The sequence below is a fragment of the Falco naumanni genome, chromosome W (assembly GCF_017639655.2).
Source record: "Falco naumanni isolate bFalNau1 chromosome W, bFalNau1.pat, whole genome shotgun sequence".
In the NCBI taxonomy this organism is placed as follows: Eukaryota; Metazoa; Chordata; class Aves; order Falconiformes; family Falconidae; genus Falco; species Falco naumanni.
The window spans coordinates 3,041,885-3,058,560 of record NC_054079.1 but is presented as its reverse complement, the minus strand read 5'-3'; the positions used below and the strand labels follow the sequence as shown (position 1 = coordinate 3,058,560).

Below are 16,676 nucleotides of genomic sequence, written 5' to 3'. Positions count from 1 at the left end.
GGATGTTTTTTTAAAAAATAAATTTTCCATAACTGAAGAGTCTCTGTTTCATTTAACCCCAGAAATCCTATTTCTGGATCTGTTTTGCACCTCCTCCTTATCACCCTCTCTTCCTGCTCACAATATACACATGCTTTCTCTTTCTTCAGTTAAATCTATATCCTTTGCTTCTTTAAATGAGATTAATTTGTTTTATCTTTAAACTCACTGTATAAAAGCTTTGCAGTCTGGAATTTGTGCTCCTGTTCCATCTTACCCAGGCTTCCACCTGACACCCATTACCCATTTAAAAACCCTTTCCAACATCTCTAATGACCCCTTTCTAGCCAAAGATCAGAAGTAAAACTATCCCCACCCTCCCAATAGTCAACCATAATAATCTTGAAATCTGTGGTTACAACTGCTCTGTCCTAGTTCTCTTCTGACTTCTGTAACTGTCCAAACTTTGGAGCACCACTTAATCCTCTCTCCAATTTTTTCCAGGGTTCTTTGAAGACCATCTCTCCACATTTCATACCTCCTGGTACTCTGATTCACAAACAAGTACAACTCCATACAGACAAGTCAAATATCTCAACTTCTAAACTGTCAATCTTTCTTTTGCCATACTTGTATGCCTCTCCAACCAATCAATCAAGCAGATTAAATGATTTTGCTCTCAAGCAGCCTTCCTCTTAATTACAGGGGAGATGGTCATCCTCTGTAGCCTATTATATGACATTACTTCTTTTACTGACTGCCTGATTACATAAACTATATTAATTTGCTTTCAAAGCAATCTATGGTCCATCTCTATAATACCTGCTCTCAATCACTATCAGGGTATCAACACCTGTACACAACAAGTTCTTCTACCAGCCTGTTTTCACTACCTAATTTTTACCTAAACTCAAAGTCAACTTTTGAGCTTATGCCAATGCCACTTAGTTTGTGTTTGGTTTGAGCTCCCCATAAAACTCCGCAAAACATTCTCCTTCAAACTCTTCTCTATAATGCATATCAAAACAGTTGGCCATTCGGAGATTTTTTTAAATTATTTTTTGCCTTATGTCAGTGGACAGCAACCCCCTTCTCTTGTTTCCTTATTTCTTGTTGTTTTATACTTAAGATTTAGTCTTAGAAGTAAAGCCACCTTGACCTTGTACAGTACATAACACAAAGATCAGACTAAAGCTATCTAGGTACTATAATACAACCACATCATTCATATCGTAGATATAATCATCAACCAAATTGTTTACTTTCATGTTTGAAAGATCAGTCCATTTTGAAAATACATACTGAAATGAATCTGTAATATTAATGACCCGATAAATGCAAGTCAATTCTTAGCATTTTAAGCTACAATAAAAACAGAAAATCATCAACAGGATCTTTATCTATCTAACTCTGTATACACAGTTTAAATAAGTATTATTCCTTTCTATAGATATGTACATTTTCCTGTAAGTTTTAAAATGTGAAGAATTATTACTCATTCTTGAACTTTACTTATATGCAGACTGCTCAACAGCAAAGTTATCCAGTCAACTGCACTTCTCGTTAAGACAGGACTGACTTTCAAATAACTTGGCACTTTCAGCTATTTAATCCGTTCCAATAACAGTGCTATGTGATTATAAAAAAAGCTTCTAAGAAGGTGGAATAACTGGTAAATGAGATGTCTTTTCTTAACAAGTGCATAGTAATTGTATAATACAACTATAGTCTCACTCAAAAATCTTTCAACATGAAGAATTACTGCCAAATCCAATATCTACACAACAAAGTGAATTATATTTTCCTACATCTTTAATCACAAAAAAACCTTCCATGTTTATTGCAGAAAAAAACCACCCAAAACACGATTTGCAATTGAAGATTTGGAAGATAATGTTTTTAAATCCAACCTCTCAAAATCACATATCACAAGCCACATCACTTGATAACTGCAGGTAAGACAATAAATGACAAAAATGGAAAAATATGTAAAATTTATGCAACAGGACTGGTGGAGTTTAACTAAGAGGACAGTTAAGTGAGGGCATTATTACATGATTACCTAGAATAAAGTCACAGCAATTCAAGGTGTTCACATCCTGAGAAAAATTTTATCTGAACAGCCTAAGACAGATTTAAGCCAAGCCAACTGTTTTTGCACTGAAACAGCTGAGAATATTAAGACTGTTCGTTTATTTTTTTCCAGAATTAGTATATTTCAAGTGAAATGTACTCCAAATGAAGATAATATAAGGTGTGACTGAATCAGAAGTGGACTTCCACATATTCACAAGTGTTATTTTTCCTACTGCATCATCTCTAAAGTAGCCCCCCCCAATCAAACTGTAGATGCAGCTACACCATTATATGTCAAACAAATTCCACTGATAGGACTTATACTGGCAGAATTACAATTTTCATTTCCAATATGGATAGCTATGGAAGATATTAAGAGTTTCAGGGTGTCCATTAAGTGAAAATTTAAATTTTGAGTAAAAGAGTTGTTGCAGTTAAGGAACCAAAGTTATTTACACAAGTGTGGTTTGTAGAGAGAGATAACTTTGTATCAGTTTTGTATTGCAAAACAAAAATAGCCCAAAAGTATGGTCACATTTTCCCAGTCATAACACCTGGTATAGTAAAAAGATGATTTTTTTTCCTCTCTCTACATCTCAGCTTAAATACCTAATGCCTACCTAATAACACAAAGTTGAACAAAAAGCATCTTCATATTCTGTCTCTAGATACAAAATAAACTGTTACCTTTTTTCATTCTTTTGTGGTAGTGAATTGTTCAAATTAATTTTTAAGACATTATGAAAAGCCCAGCTAATTTGCTTGCTGAAAGCCCCTATGTTTTCCTTCACTAATTCACTGACAATAAAGTCCATTTCAATTACTCCTCATGTTTATCTTCTGTGAATTCTAAACAAGAACTCCTTTTCATTACTCACAGCTTTCTTGCTTGTTGGAGAAAAGTTTGCAGTATAGTTTTAGCAAGGTCAGTTTATTAAAGTAATATTTGTTATTTTTTTTTGTAATGTTGTTTCAGAGAGCATTAAGTCAACTGCTATAAACGCAGTCTCTTGTAAGGTAAGGAATAAACAGCAGACAGCTTTTGTAAAACTAAAGATTTAAAGCAACCTGACAACTTGCTCTTAAGTGGATCAGAAGCATTCACAGGATCTATTTCAGTAGGGGTTCAGTAACTTCCAGAGCAAGGTAAATAACAAACAGGGCAGGAACTTCTTCAATTATTCTAGATAGATCCAGAAGAGCCACGCTTGTATACAGGTTGAAACAAATACGTGGAAGAGTTCAGTGTTTTTCTGGTATTACTTGATTTCTTTGTATCAAAGGCAGGGTCTGCGGCAAGAGTCAGGCTGCACTACAATTTATCCATACCACATAATAATGGAATTACTGGAACACTTACTGAACAACTACAATAGTGACATTAACAGGAACACTGCAAAAGGTTACTATATTGAGTAACAGGAGTATGTGTTCACGTGTCAATTTGCTTCCACCTTATTTGTGGAAGCTCTCCAGGAGCAATGTTACACTTCAATGGTAAAGATTCTTTTGTTAATATTATATTATGCTCATTTCTAGGAATTGTTTTAAGATACTGTCATAGTTGCTGACTGGGGTTAAACCAAGTACCATGCAGCTGCTTGCTCATCACCCCCCACCCCAACGAGGGATGGGAAGGAGAATCAAAAAAAAAGGTAAAACAAGCAGATTGATATAAGAACGGTTTAATAATTGAAGTAAAACATAATAATAATAGTAATTAAAGGGAGATAACAAAGAGGGAATTAAAACTCAAGGGGAAAAAAACCCCAACCTCAAAAATCCAAGTGATGCACAATACAATTGCTCACCACCCACTGACTGATGCCCAGCCAGTCCCTGAGCAGCAATTGCCCTGCCCTGCCCCCCGTTTATATACGGAGCATGACATTCTATGGTCTGGATTATCCCTTTGGCCAGTTTGGGTCACCTGTCTTGGCTGTGCCCCCTCCCAATTTCCCATGCCCCTCCAGTCCTCTCACTGGCAGGGCCCAAGAAACTGGAAAGTCCTTGATTTAGTATAAACATCACCCAGCAACAACTAAAAACATCAGTGTCCTATCAACATTGTTCTCACACCAAATCCAAAACACAGCACTGCACGGCTACTAGGAAGAAAATTAACTCTATCCGAGCCAGAAACAGGACAGATACATTTAAATTTAAAAATGTTGCCTAGTCCCAAAATTCTCAAGTGATTGGAATCACACATGCCAATGCTAATCCCAATCAAACTGCCTAGAGGTAACTGATACATAAATATTTTAAGTTAGACAAAACGCTAAGGCAACAGACATAAATGTTAAGGTGGACATACATTCAAGTAAGTGTGCCACATGGCCTGGATTAGGCCAGCTTAAAGATTCAAGTCTCTACCCTTAGTACCACATTACATCTTCCTTTGCGCCAACACAAATGCTTGTGTGATCTCTCAACAAACCATACCTCATGTCTCTTCTGGGTTAAAGCCAGACTTAATACATTAGTTTTAGTTGAATTAATTCTACAAGGTAATACCTTGCACAAACACTTGACAAAGGAAGACGCATGGAAAGAGGACAACTTCTGGTTTTGACAATACCAATTTAAAACACAGCTTCACATACCAGAGAAGTACAGCAGCCCTTATAACCCAGACCATGGTACCCATTAATTTTCTTGGCGATTTTTTTTTAAATAAAGCTTTTTTTATACCACTGAATAACAGCAATCATCACTGTCTTACACTACACAATAAAAAAGTTTGAGAGTCACATATATTTTTAAAATTCGAAAAAAATAATGTACTTAACCAAATTTAACCCAAACTGAAAAGAAAAGCATAGGGAGTACAACTCTTCCAACCAGAACCTAGTTAGGATACTGCACAAAAAGATGCTTACCGCACATTCTTCAATGAAAGGATGTTAAGACTCTTAATGTAACAGTCACAAAGGCAGAATTTTGTAGTAACATGCTTGAGTACTTTGTCACAAGTGCCTGAACTGGAGGTGTTGGTGGGAGGGAAGACTTCTGGTACATGATGTATTTGATACCCTTTCTGTAACAGCTGTGTTGAGTATCTATCCAGAGATGAAGTAGATAAAGTTCTAATGAAGTTTTTAAAGTAGGAAAGCAGTTTATAGTTTAGGACAGGGCAGCTTTTTACATGTCAGCCTACATAATCCCCATACAGCAAAATCGTAATTTCCAAGGAGTTAAGGAAAACCCTAACACTTTTCCACTTCTATGTTAATAATACAAGTATGACTGAATCTCTCTAATAATTCCATCTATGCCTAAAAACTAATCTTTGAAACTAACAAAGAGAACAAAGAATCTTCAACTAAAAAAAAAAAAATTATCTTGTAAAAGCTTTATTAAACCAAGAAACATATACAAATACATATGGCAACTAGTCCTCAACTAAATATTACTACTAAAAGCAGAAACAGTAAGGTTTGCTTTTTGAGAACTGAGAGCAGAAAGAAGCCTGCTGCCAACAAATTTGAAAAAGAAACTTTAAAACATAACAAGCAGCAGAATATGAAATCATAGAGATAACTTGATATCCTCTGAAATACAGATTAAAACAGCTTAAAAAAACCCCAAAATTTTAATATATGTAGGGGCTTTTGACAACCTAAAATAAACCCTGTAAAGAATTTAACAAGCTATTACTGAAGTGTTTTGCCAAAATGATAATAAAAGAAGATGGATCCCAGTTTTAAACCTCCTATGAATGAATTCTGGCTCACCAGCAATTCATAGTATTTCCCACATGATCACAATGCATCTACAATACTTCCAAAAGTTCGTCTTGTTTTCTTCCTAAAAATTTATTCTATAAGTCTTTCTAGAGTACTAGTGTTCAACTGTGTCATTCAAGGACACTGACATCACAACATACATAGCCAACGTTTGCCCTTCAAACATACTACATCTGACATTACCATTCATATCAATTTTCAATGGAGATCATTCTATCTTGAACCAATTTTTCAGAAGCTTTGATTTCAGATATCTTCACAGAGATAAAATAGAACATATTCACTTATTTTAAAGTTAACTGTTAATATAACACTTACCTGTGCAGTTTCTGTCATTTTCTGTTCAAAAACAGATTTAACCACAGAATATTTCTCCACATATAGTTTATAGGTATCTGTAGCTTTTTTCAATTTCACTGCTGCCTATAATTAATACAAAAAAAGTGTTAAATGTCACACATCCAATCTGATCCAAGGCTTTTAAAGTCACTAATAAAAGAAACCCTAGGATGACCTATAAAAATATTCAGCGGCCTATCAAAACAGTGAATTGTCATAACAAAATTTCACCACCAAACAACTCTGATTCAAGCCATTAAATATTTCTATTTAAAGCTATACATAGACCACAGAAAAAGGTAAGAAAGCAATTACCTCATTTAAATCCCTTCCCCTTATCAGCAATGACTAAATTATACTTATTTTGAAATAAATATTTCAAAAATTGTATTGCTGAAGTTCACTAATTAGCTCATGTCAAATATTTAGATCTGCAAGAGAAAGCAGGAAGAAAGCAGGGTTAGAATACAGAGCAAAGATGAGTTAGTGAAATTCTGAAAGAGTTAATGGTAAAAACCACAAGGTGGCACAGTTCTGTTAGAAGTGAAGGAAGAAATATAAAGGAAAAGACATTCAAAAGTAGAGGTGGCACATCAATGGAAATTAAGATTAAGAGATATCTAAAAGTGAAGTTAATGCAGAACATACTGATGGCAAGATTAATGCAGCTCAGTTGTTTATAATAGTCCTTTTTGGCTTTATAATTTATTGATTTGTTTCATTAATTGTTGCTAATAAACCCAAACATTCTTTGCGAGCTTAATATTCTTAAAAGACAAAAAGAAATAAAGGATAATCCTAATATTACATGGACAAAAAAAACCCTGAATCAGGCGATTTTTTTTTGTAATGAAAAAGTTATTTTCAAAGTTTACAGCATGACAAACATGAGATTAAGTTTTTCAAAACTGATTCTATTTCCAAGTTAAAAGACAATTAAAATAAGTTACCTGCCTTGAAAGTCAGCTTTTTTCTAGCTTGTGTTCAACCTGCCTACTTTATCCCATTGAGATTTCTGAATTAATGACATCAGTAAAGACAGTTGTATATTTACTATTTTTTCTAGTTCCAAATAGCTTTCCTCCCCTCTTTCAAAAGAATGTCATCTGTCCCACAGTAAAAACAGCAACTATTTCTCACTTGCAGCGACTAATAGATAGTGGTCAGCTTTACAACTTTCAGATGAATTAATATAAAGATGCCCTCTGGAAAAATAGTTATATTCTATGATTTCCAAGAGAAAAATAACTGAAAATCATGAGTAACAGTATAGTGTTAGCACTTGTCCACCTGGGGGAAACATCAACCAGGACTTCAAAGGAAGAAGAACCAAAGCTATAGTTCCATTTTTCCAGTTACAGAAAAAGCTTAAGCAGATCTTGCTCATGTAGTCCTCTAAACCCAGCATAACAGAGCCTGAAAAATACTTCACTGTATTAAGAATATGGATCCTTCAGGCATTAAGGATGGCATGACAGGATGTAGCAAACCCATCAGCTACTTGCTCAGAATTTCACTTCACTATTCTCACTCTTGCACATTCACATAGGGGAGTTCCCAAGAAAAACACAGTCCTATCTTGATTCCCAAACACCATTTACCAAAAGTAAAAGGTACTCTACTAACACCTGGTTTTAAAAAGAATTATTTAAAAAGAATTAAGTTTGGAATCATCTTATTGCAAAGCAAACAATTATTGAAAAGGAAGGAAACGCCAAGTTAAAAGACATAAAAAATGAGTCTTTTTGTAAAGCATTATGTAATTAAACCCCATACACATGGGATTTTGACACAAACAAAACGTTGTCTCTTGTTATCATGTTTAACCATGAGCAGAACTGTTACATGCTGAAACATCTACAAAAAACTCCTGAGCAAGACAAAATGATAAAGCACACTAACACTGTACGATTAACTAGTAATCTCTTCTGAAAATACTATATGTCTATTCTCAGGTGCAGTAATTTTTAGAACTCTATTTAGCAAGTTTTACAGTAACTGAAATAATAAATATCAATCAACGGGGTTTTTTTGTCAAGTCATTATAGAGAAGTTAACATATCAGAGAAACACAGGAAATTACACAAATTAACACTAACTTTCAGCTGCAATGAAAGCTGTAAGCTCTCAGATACCTCCTCAAATTCTTCAATAAAGTATTTCACCAAATATTTGGTTCTTAACATATTGATGCAAATCCCCTGCTTTCTGATAAAGCAACTATTCAGATTTTGATAAAAAAAACCTTTTTCATGTTATGCTAGAAGTAATAAACCTATTCTCTGCCAAAGGAAAATTGAATTAGCATAATATTTGTCACTATGTTTCTGAAATTACAAGTGTAAATTTGAATAAAAACATGACTGAAGAGATGTGACAAGTCACAGTTGCCGGCTCCTACTGGAAACATTTTTGAAGCATTAGCTAAGCATTAAACTATGTCCTAATTGTTCAAACAAAAATTACCTAGGAAAGATGCATAAAACAGTAAAGCAGTACAGGCTAAAGGCCATTTTTCTTTCTCCCTTCTCCATCTAAACATTAGTCAAACTGAACATTTTTTTGTTTCCAACTAGACAAGGGACTGCAAAGTTACATCTTAAAAGCAAGCCTTCCATCAAGTCAACTTTTCGTACTGAAAAATTTCAATCTATTTACAAGAATTCAGAAAAACTGTATTTTTAATAAACTTGCAGGAAAACATCTGCCATCCCACACATTTCCAATTTGTGTCTAGAACCCAACACTGACTGTCCAGGCAGAAGCTAGGAAAAAAGCTAAATTTATATTAATGATAAAACAATCAGAACACAGTCAACAGGATCGCTTTTGTCATCAGTGACAAGATAATAACCAACTTTTATCTGCTCCACCAAGCCAGCAGTACAACAGGCACTAAGGCCATTCTAACAAGAACCCTACACAGATATCTCTGCCTATTTCCATTTCAGTTATCAAGATCTAAAAAGAGACAACATCAGTAGAGACAAGGAAACATAACCTCTTTTCTCTACTACTCTGAGCCTGCTGCCAACCAGCACCCCAGATCCCTTTGTGCAGGGCTGCTCTCCAGCCACTCCTCTCCCAATTTAGACTTGTGCCCAGCATTACTCTGTCACAGGTGCAGAATCCAGCATTTGTTCTTGTTACATTTCATGCCATTATTGATTGCCCAATACTCAAATCTATCTAGATCTCTCTGCAAGGCCTCTAATCCCATGAGTCAATAGCACCTCCCAGTTTGGTATCATCAGCAAATTTACTAAAGGTGCATTCAACTCCTGCATCCAAATCATTGAGAAGTATATTGAACAGGACTGGCCCTAGAATTGACCCCTGAGGAACTCTGCTGGTAACCTGTCACCAGCCAGGTGTAGCCCCATTCACTACAACCCTTTGAGCCCTGCTGTTTGGCCAGTTTTCCACCCAGCACAGCATGTACCTGCTCATCCCACAGTTGGACAACTTGTCCAGAAGGATGCTGTGAGGGACAGTATCAAAAGCCTTACTAAATCCAGCAAAACCTCATCCACCAGGCAGGTGACCTGATTGTAGAAGGATATCAAATTAGCTAAACAGGACTTTCCCTTTGTGAACCCATGTTGACTGTGCCTGATGATTGCATTGTTCTTTAAATGCTTTTCAATAGCACCCATTATAACATTCTCCATAATTTCTCCAGGTACAGAGGTTAGACTAACAGGTCTGTAGTTTCCTGGGTCTTCCTGCACACCCTTCTTGTAGATTGGAATAACGTTGGCTGGCTTCCAGTCAGTGGGGACTTCCTCAGACTGCCAAGACCTTTGGTAGATGATCAAGAGGGGTCTTACTATAACATCTGCTAGCTCCCTCAGTATCCTTCAGCTCCTGACTCCCATCAGGCCCCATGGACTCGTGAACGTTCAGCTGATACAGCCAATCCTTTACAATTTCAGTGTCCACAAATGGAAAGTCACTGTTCCCACACTCATGGTCCTCCAACTCGTACCTTGGGCTGCCTAGCTCCCTATCAATATTAAAGACAGAGTCAAAAAAAACACTGAATGCCTCTGCTCTTTCTTCATCCCTATTAGTCAGATGACCATCTTCAACAAGTATTGGTCCAATGTTTTCTTTGGACCTCCTCTTGCTATTAATGTACGAACATACTAGAGAGTGTCCGGCAACAGGCCACAAAGACGAAGGGACTGGAGCATCTATCCTAGGAGGAAAGGCTGAGAATGCTGGGACTGTTCAGCCTGAATTAAAGGCTTAGGGGAGATCTTGTCAATGCATGTAAATACCTGAAGGGATGTTGCAAAGAAGACTGAGCCAGGCTCTTTCCAGTTGTGCCTGGTGACACAACCAGAAGCAACAGACTCAGACGCAGGAGGTTCCCTCTGAACATCAGGAAACATTTTTACTGTGAGGGTGACCAAACACTAGAACAGGCTGTCCAGAGAGATTGTGGAATCTCTATCCCTGAAGATCTTCAAAAGCCATCTGGTCACAGTCCAGGGCAACTGGCTCTAGGTGATCCTTCCTGAGCAAGGACCAGAGGTCCCTGCCAATGTGCCTTCTGTAGATTCTGTGAATGGATCAAACTCCCCCATGACCCAAGGACAGTACTAAATGCAACATCAAATTACTCATCCCTTGGGATTTTGGTCCATGTTATTGGAATTAGCATTGAAAGTAATGTTAATTGCTTTTTATCTCAATGGAATAGACTGCAAATACTCCTATAATTAGCTACTTTGTCTCACTTGAGGGGACAATGCAAAACTTCCTACTCCTCAATTCAATTACAAAGGCGTTGAGTGTTTGCATATTTACTTAAGAAAATTCATCCAAAACCATAATAGAAGCTGAAATGATTATATGCAACTTCTGTAAAAGCCACTGAACAAAATTATCATGATGCAGGTAATTACATAATAAAGAATTAGAAGTGCTGTGCAGTTAGACCAGATAAAGAAGTATAAACAAAACATAACTAGACAAAGTATCATGCACGTTATCAAATAGCCACAATACTTTCAGCCCTTTTTGAGCATTTCACTTACTAATGCAAGGTTAATGTGTTAAATGCATTGTGCTGTTGATCTGTAAGATGTCATAGAACTACCTTATCAACTTCTCTGTGTTTTGCTCCTTCCTTTTTCAGACGTTCTTGTTCAGCACACTTTGCATTATAGTTTTCCTTTGATTTCTGTAAGGCCTGAGTGATACTTTGAATATTTTGCACTGCTTCCAATGTTCCTGAAACATCTTCTTTAGTCTGCCAAATATCACATAGTTGTCAAAACGAAACCATTTTACTTTTAACATTAACAAATCATTGGTCTCACATAAGAAAAAAGGTAATAACCTTTTTATAAGCTTTGATTTGTTCATCTCCATACTTGTGAACTTCTTTTATTAGCTCTTGTAATCTCTGCACAAGATCCAAGTGACAGTTTGCTAGTTTTTCTGTCAAGGTTTTGAAAACATCCCAAACTGGTGCAAATGTCCTAGATTGAGGGGAAAATAAAAATAAAAAATAATGCTCACCTGTAGTTTTTCCTTTCAGTTGACTACATTTTTTTTAAATAGTGCTGAAGTATAACTGACATGTTTACAGAATTTCAGCTCCATTCCTAAAACTGAAGCAAACAAAAACCTCAACAACTGCTAGAAATTATGTTCTTATTAAACGTTTCAAGTATACTTGGAATCCTACCTAACTTTTCTGTGGTTTATGTTTTACTTGTATTGACTCTAATGAGTAAAATGCAGCAAAATTATTATTCTCCATCATCAACACATAATAATGACAAAAGATATTCCTAAAGATGATGCAAGAGCAGTTAAAAAAAATTAATGTGTACAAGTATTTTTATGTGCATACTTGAATAGTGAAAAGAAACCATAAATTACCTGGCTAGTTAAGTTTTCAGTTGTCTTACATCATTACAGTCACAAGATTAACCATATGGTAAAGTGGGAGACAAGTCATTCCTCAGATTCAGATTTCTATACTGAAAGGATTTCTCCAGCTATATTAAAAATACACTCCCACCTCAGTTTCCAGGTCAATGCTGCTGAAAAATCAATACCATGCATACCCCTTGAACACTGATGTTCAAACTAACATGCAGATACATAACCTTTGAAGAGCAGCAACAACTGGTAACAAATTATCCACTGATGAAAGCTCTCCATATTACCAGCTGTAATTACTACAAATAAAAATAACCTTTAGCCCTTCTAAGAAATCTGAGTTGTTGGCATAATGTTTCTAATGAAAACACCATCCATTACTAATTCAATTTTTAAAAATATATCCCATGTATAAAGTTTTAAATAAACTATGGAATAAATCTATTGAAGTCTCATTCTTAACACGTCAGAAGACAGAGATAACACTTGAGAAAGTAAAAATAAAAAATTCACTGCCACATTTGCAGGCCATATGCTCTCTCTTCAAAATAATTATCATAGGCTTGGGAGCACAAAATATAAAGTCACATTCTTTATTGTGTCTGAAAAGAACTCAACCTTAAACACAGAGGTTTTGCTGTTGGTTTGGGGGGGTTTGGATGCTTTGTTGGTGTGTTTTCTTAAAACTCTGAATAAAGAACTGTACTATTGTCCTGGTTTCGGCTGAGATAATTTTCTTATTAGTAGCTGGTGCAGTTGCTGTGTTTTGGATTTGGTGTAAAAACAATGTTGATAAGGCACTGATGGTTTTAGTTGTTGCTGGGTAATGTTTATACTAAGTCAAGGACTTTTCAGTTCCTTGGGCCCTGCCAGTGAGAGGGCTGGAGCAGCACAGGAAATTGGGAGGGGACACAGCCAGGACAGGTGACCCAAATTAGCCAAAGAGGTATTCCGTACCATATGACGTCATGTTGAGTATATAAACTGGGGGAAGAAGAAGGAAGGGGGGGATATTTGGCATTATGGTGTTTGTCTTCCCGAGTAACCGTTACACGTGATGGAGCCCTGCTTTCCTGGGGATGGCTGAACACCCGCCTGCCCATGGGAAGTAGTGAATGAATGCCTTCCTTTCCTTTGCTTTGCTTGCATGCATGGCTTTTGCTTTACCTATTAAACTGTTCTTATCTCAACCCTCGAGGTTTACATTCCTTTCTGATTCTCCTCCCCATCCCTCTGGGTGAGGGGGAGCAAGCCAGCAGCTGCGTGGTGCTTGGTTGCTGGCTGGAGTTAAACCACGACAACTATCTTGTTTTTGTTATAGCTGCATGGTAACTGAAGAACTATCAATCATTTTTATAAAGTGGCAAAGTTATGCTACCTTCAACATCATCAATAAAATACTCAGAATCTAACTTGATTCTTAACATGTATGCAGTTAATTCTCTCATTCACACTTACCCAAATTGTGTGTAATTACTAGCTGATTTGGCTAGTTTTGTCATTGACCTTGAATAAGTCTCTTCTATCATAGCCCTGTCAAAGAAAGCAATCAAAAGTGTAACCAAAATTTTGAAGATATTTGAAGACAAATGAATATGCATTCTAAAAGCACAAAGCACAGGACTTTTTACTTTAACAGAAAATAACTCTGTTTTAATGGCCCCTCAAAAACTATATGCAAAAACACAGAAGTATATTAAAAAAACAATCTAATAACGCTGTGACAAAATGTTGCAGGGAATAGAAACAAATAAAACATAAGGGCTCAAGACTTGCAAAAGACTATTCCTTCCTATACTCTCTGCTGTTCCCCTCTGCCTTTAACATTCTTTAATGACACAATCACACACCTAACACTGTCTAAATAACAGAGATCAAATATATTTGCAATTAAAACATTAAAAAACCCCAAAGTGATTGCTTACTGAGGAATCACATTTGTTCACATTAAAGTGGGGTCCTGTCTAGTAATATTTAAAAAAAAAAAAAAAGTTCTTTGTGTTACATATCTGCTATTAGTTAGAATTAATTAACCACAATTGATTAGGAATATAGAGTTATAAGAAATATTTTAGTGGAATTTGTGTTTGCATAGCAACCGACAGCTACTATGAAATCCTCTGTACAGCCCATACCAAGGGTCAGAATCACCTAGTAGGAATGTTTAGAACTTAGATAACAGTTTCACGATTGAATGCATGATTGGATACAGTGTTTACGTGTAGCCTAGGAGAATGTATTGAGATGTCAGAATGTAGAATTAATGGGAACTGGGGAGAGTTGAATGAAGCAACTCATAGTTACCTGCCAAGAAACAGTGAATGTAGGTAAAAGGTAATTCTGGCAGGGGGTATCGCGACCACCGACTCATGTACCACCTACCCAAATAGTACCCCACACCCATTTCTAGACCTTTCTAAGCTTTACTGCGCAGAATCGGATATGGGAGAAGAGTATGTTAATGATTTTCGGGAAATACTATGTTTATGCATGAATACTTAATGAATACGTATGAATAAGTTCTATATATGGTGTATGATTTTGAAGCTTGGTGTGCGTTGATCGTGAGAGGACTCACTCGCACACCCGGCCGTTAATAAAGAAGTGTCTGCTTATCTGCATCACATTGGTGTTGATAAATTTATTATTCCGAGATTTCGGTAACATTTGCATAGTGATGTTTGAGTTTGGAAAACACAGTTAAATCATGTATAATGAAATGTGTTCTACTGCTTGTAATTATATTTTTAAAAGTTTCCCTCAATACATTCTGATTTCTTTTGGATAAATTCTTACCTACATAAAGTTTTGTTATGTTTTCCTGCATTCAGACCCACATATTTATTTGTCTTTTGGAGAATCAAAATCCAAGGGTCCACACAGATTTCCTCCTTAGAACCCATGCTGGGGCAATTGCCATGGAACAGCAGTCACACACAAAATATGGCAGTGACTCCCCTGGAAGTCCTTCCCTCATCAGTCTTCCTCACCCTCCTATTATTAAGGTTAAGATACACACTAATTTTCCACCCTAAATCAATACTCATTATGTAGCATCAACTTAGATTTAGAAACATCCTGGATTTGAGAAAATAATGTAATTATCTTTCTTGAAAATCCAAAAGCTTGAAGCAATTTCTTTTCTTCTTTGTAATGCCTTTATTCAGGGGCAGAAGAGGGAAAAAGGGAGATAACTAATTCACTGTTCTCTTAAGTTACTATTACTATAACCACTTATTGCTGAGGCAGATGTTTTTATTCCTCCTTTACAGCAACACGTTCCAAGCAAAAAGCATTTTCTTATGAAAATATGAAACAAAGTAGTAGCAGTCACCTGGAACTTTGACATAGGAACATGTATTTAAACCTACTGAACTTCAAAATAACAATCCAGACAATACATTTGGAGAAGGGGATTAAGTTGTAAAATGCAGTAATTAAATTACATTTTAAATCTCACCTACAAGCAACTAGTTATTCATCATGAAATAAATAAATTCAAAATTTTCTCCTCCTTCCCCATATACAAGTATTCCTGATGATCTGAAAAAGTTTAAGACTCAAGGTTTGGAATTCTTGCTCACTGCCCAGCAACAAGCACATACATACAGACACAGAGAAGAGACACTGATTATTTTTTTTTAATTACCATGATGAACAATGTATTTTGATTAATTATCAGTAGCTTTTATCAAAGTTTTCTGGATTTGAGAGGTCAATGCTTTTTTTTTTTTTTTTAAACACAAGATTTCTGACCAAAACCCACACCTCTCCCTGCAGCAATTTACAAAATACTTAGATGAGCAATCTCCACAAAACTGGAATTCTCCAAGTTACTACATATCAACATACAATAGTTATGAACACCAACAGCCGAAATATGCTGTTGGTGATCAGTTGTGCATGTATATCTATATTTGTTTTATCAACTGACTTCACAGAGCATTCTGATGTACTGTAGCACACTATGAACACCTGAGTAAATTAATTTTCACTGATTTAAAAATCTGTCTTTGATTAGAATCTGTTAAATATTTAAACTGAAACAGTAATGTGTGCATTGCCAGTTTCTTCTGATCAAGGAGTTTCTTTTTTATGACACTTACAGACAACCAGTGCAGAAAAGTGTTTGAAAGACTTCTGGAGAAAAGCCAACAATACCTATTCAGTTCCTAGCTGACCACAGTGGTTTTACATGTAAAGATTTTAGGTGTTAAAATGCACGCCAACACAAGACAGTTCACCTACAAAAAATCTTCCTAGTATTTAAAGACAAAACACACAAAACCATAATTAAAAAACATAATTTCTACATGCTTTATCAAGAATAGAACTAATATACCTATCTTTCAGCAAATAGATATCCTGTCTCACACCCAAGATTTACTAATATCAAACAGATTGCCTGTCACAAAATTCACTCTTTCAGGAGATTTATCTGAACCTCCCAGAAAGTAACAGCTACTGACTGAACAAGTCTTTCCCATTCACAGTAGCAGAATATCTGGACAAAAGGCAATAAAGAACCATAGATCCAACAGCCTCAGTTCTTTTAGTACTTGACCATTAACAAATACTCAAAAATAAAAAAGTGAAACACCACAGTTGAAAGTTTAATTGGTATTGACTAAT

General features: G+C 35.9%; 1 pseudogene; it reads right to left on the bottom strand.

Annotated features, from left to right (window-relative positions):
* LOC121080661 overlaps nucleotides 1–16,676 on the bottom strand; it is a 65,007-nt pseudogene that overhangs the window by 44,458 nt on the left and 3,873 nt on the right.